This window comes from Microtus ochrogaster, chromosome X (assembly GCF_000317375.1).
Source record: "Microtus ochrogaster isolate Prairie Vole_2 chromosome X, MicOch1.0, whole genome shotgun sequence".
NCBI lineage: Eukaryota > Metazoa > Chordata > Mammalia > Rodentia > Cricetidae > Microtus > Microtus ochrogaster.
The window spans coordinates 10,750,122-10,753,672 of record NC_022026.1 but is presented as its reverse complement, the minus strand read 5'-3'; positions in this window follow the sequence as shown (position 1 = coordinate 10,753,672).

Below are 3,551 nucleotides of genomic sequence, written 5' to 3'. Positions count from 1 at the left end.
AGGGATATACCAAAAGCCCTGCCTAAGTTCTAAGTGGTGCCACTGACAGAAAACCTTGAGGTCCTTGAACCTCAGGACCAGAAGAGGTGTCCCTGAGTAGGAATACTTTACCTTGAATATCAGGAATGCGTGGCTGCTGTCTTAGCAGTGGAACAGGGAGAAATATATGAAAATGTGTGCCCCTTGAGCCTGACTTGGCACTCTTGTGCTCAGTGTGATCATAAGCGGATCATTGCAGCAGCTCCAGCATGAGAAGGGCATAATGGTCAGATGGTTGACTCCCTTCACAATGAGGGTGGAGGTCAGGCCAGCAGGAAGCTACCAAAGCCAGCAAAGGGTTGTGGCTACAGGCAAGAGTGTCCTAAAATAAGTAGTAGAAGAGGCAGGGAAAGTCTCAGCCGGTTCTCTGAGATTAGCGCAAGAGTGAGGCCTGAGTCCACAGGAATCTCAGTCACCCGAGAGAGGGGCCGGAAGGGATCCAAAAGGAGCAGCGCAGAGGTGTTCACCAGCCAGCGTGTACTTCAAGAAAGGGCTAACTGCTGCAGTGACAGTCAAGTCCACAGAGGAGGGATCCAGCCCTCAGGGACTTCAGGCTTTGCCTTGTCTGGAGCGAGCCACTCAGTACCAGCTCACATCCTTCCAGAAGCTTCCTGTATTTGGTGACTGAGTGAGGCAGCCACATAAAGGCCCAACTATTGCCACCCGTGCCCCTCTGCTAGCCATGTGCGAGTTTCCCATCTCTCTCTGCTCAGCCTTGCTTCCTCCCTCTTTCAGTCGTGATTGTTGATCCCTAATGAACATCTGGATCTCTAGAGCCACCTTAATGTCTCCTTACCCGTGGACCCAACTGGGAAGAATGCCGCGTAGCATGCTTTTCATAGTCTAGAACCTCTCTCCGGCTCAGGCCGATGAGCAGGAGCCCTCTTGCCTACAGCAGGTCATTTCTTTGAAATTAATTTGTTTTATATATGTAGGCATGTTTTGCCTGTATGTACATGCATGCACCATATGCCTGTCTGGTGCCTTTAGAGGTCAAAAGAAGGCATTGGGCTTCCAGAAACTGAAGTTATGGGTGGTTGTGAGCCACTATGTGGGTACTGGGGACTGAACCTGTGTACTCTGCAAGAGCAAAGCGTGTTCTTAACCACTGAGCCGTCTCTACAGCCCCAGCAGTTTTTATTAAACATGTCTTAATGTATACCCAAAGGGAATTAGCCCATGTTTTGGGTGGAGTCCTTATGCTACATACAGATGTGTGTGTGTGTGTGTGTGTGTGTGTGTGTGTGTGTGTGTGTGCGCACAGTATTCATTAAAACTACATAAAAGTATATCACATATTTTGAAAAGTTGATTATCTCAGAACCAGAAATGCCCCTCAGGCTCTCTGCTGACATAACTCACATTTATAAATGTCAAAAACAACTCTCCAGATTTTGTTCTACTTCAATATACGAAGGAGCAATGTTGCTTTTCTACAACCTCAAATAAATTTGTAGTAAAAGAAAACATCTTGTGTTGTAATTGAAAACATTTAATAAAAGATCCTGAAGCTGGGCAGTGGTGGCGGCACACGCCTTTAATCCTGGCACTCAGGAGGCAAAGACAGGTGGATCTCTGTGAGTTCGAGGCCAACCTGGTCTACAGTTTTGCATACTTGCTGTTCCTGCAGAAGATCTCAGTTCTTTTCCCAGTAACCCTGTCATGTGACTCACGACAGCCTGCAAGTCCAGTTCCAGGGGATCCCAGGCCCTCCTCTTGCATCTTTGAGCACCGGTGTTCAGATGCATATACCCAAGCACATGCACACACATACACATAGCTGGAGGTAAAACAAATTGTGAAAACAGATGTAAATAATGAGCAGGAGATGATCCCTTTGCTGCCACTGACAAACATACCAGGGAGCCGAAGGAAGAGTAAGGGGAAAACAGGCAAATGCTCTGTGTAATTAAACATCCCGAGCAGCAGGGATCTTCACGACATTGTTGTGGTTTTTTTTCCCTCAGAGCTAATTAGCTTCAGTGACAACACTTCAGAAGGAAAAGATTCCAAGAGAAGAAAGTAAATATTGTATGAAAATGATGAATAGTTTTGAATAGTGAAATATCAAGATCCCCAACACTACAACATAGACTCATCAGAGTCCTGGTTGCCTGGTTGGTTTTTCTTTTTTGTTTTTTCTGCCAGTGCTGGCACGAAACTTACAGAGCTGTTGATTTGGCTTCATATTTCCGTTGTTTTTATGTTGATCGCCACAGAACAGGATGCTGCCTCCCTCATGTAGATCTACTTACTTATCACACACATACATGCATGTGAACACTCATGCACGCATGCACACACGCACACACTGCTCATCCCAGCCACTTATGAGGTGGATAAGTCAAGTTGAGCTCAGGTTACAGTATTAACTAGTTTGTATTACAGTAGAGCCAGTTTGTCTTTGAGAAAGTTCGACAACCATTAGGATAACTGAATTTGGCTCATTTAAAAGTACAACATGATATAATTTGATAGAATAAGTATTGTAATTGAACATGACAGGCTGGGTTTGAATCCCAGGTCTACCACTTACTAGTTATGTGATATTGACTAAACCCTAGTTTCTTCATCTGAAACATACCTGGCAACCAGTGCATAACACACAAGGCCATGGCATGTATAAGGACTTAAGCGACACGTTATGTGTGAACCTTTTTTCTGAGGCGACATGAACAAATGCCTAGGCCCCAGGTAGAAGATCAACAACAGAAACAAACAAATGGTTCCACCCATGTGCATCTTGGTGAACCAATGTTTTTAGTCAAGGTTACTTATGGTAGCATAGGTGGGGGGGGCTACTTACAGAACAGGTGTGACTTATTGTGGCTATACCACTAAAGAAAATGTTTCTGTCTCACAGAAAGTATCAACTGTCTTTAAATCCTTGAGGAAAAATTAGGGCCTCATGAGCTCCTCCTCTGTTTCATGACAGAAAGTCAATGGGCCCAGTGTTGTACGGGTCTTTTGCAGGTAATCACAGGTGCTTGGGGTTCTAAATCACAAAACCCATTTCAAGTCAGGGGAAGCTGTTCCTGTTCCATGGCACACATAATAAAATTTTGCAACCAGGATCTGCCCAGTTATTCAAAGGTAGCCAAAGGTCCTAGTGACATAAAGAGAATTTTTCAGGTTTTTTTCACAGTTGTGGACCTTTTTAATGTCAATGGGCATGGAATAAAGGCAAAGGAAATGCTTCAAAGATAGCTCAGAATACATCCTGAGAGAAACGGGTATAAACCCAGGGTACTAACTGACTATCCAACGAAAGCAGCTTGAGGAAGGAAGGGTTTATTTTGGCTCACCACTCAAGGGTAGGTACACTCTATCATGGCAGAGAAACCATGGTGTCAGGAGCAGGGAGCTGCTCCCATAAGTCACAGTCAGGAAGCAGAGGGAGAGGAATGCTGATGTCCAGCCAGCTTTGTCTGACTTCTTTAGTCCAGGACTCCACCCCATGGAATGATGCCCTCTACATTTAGAGTGGATTCTTCACCTCAGTTAAACCAATA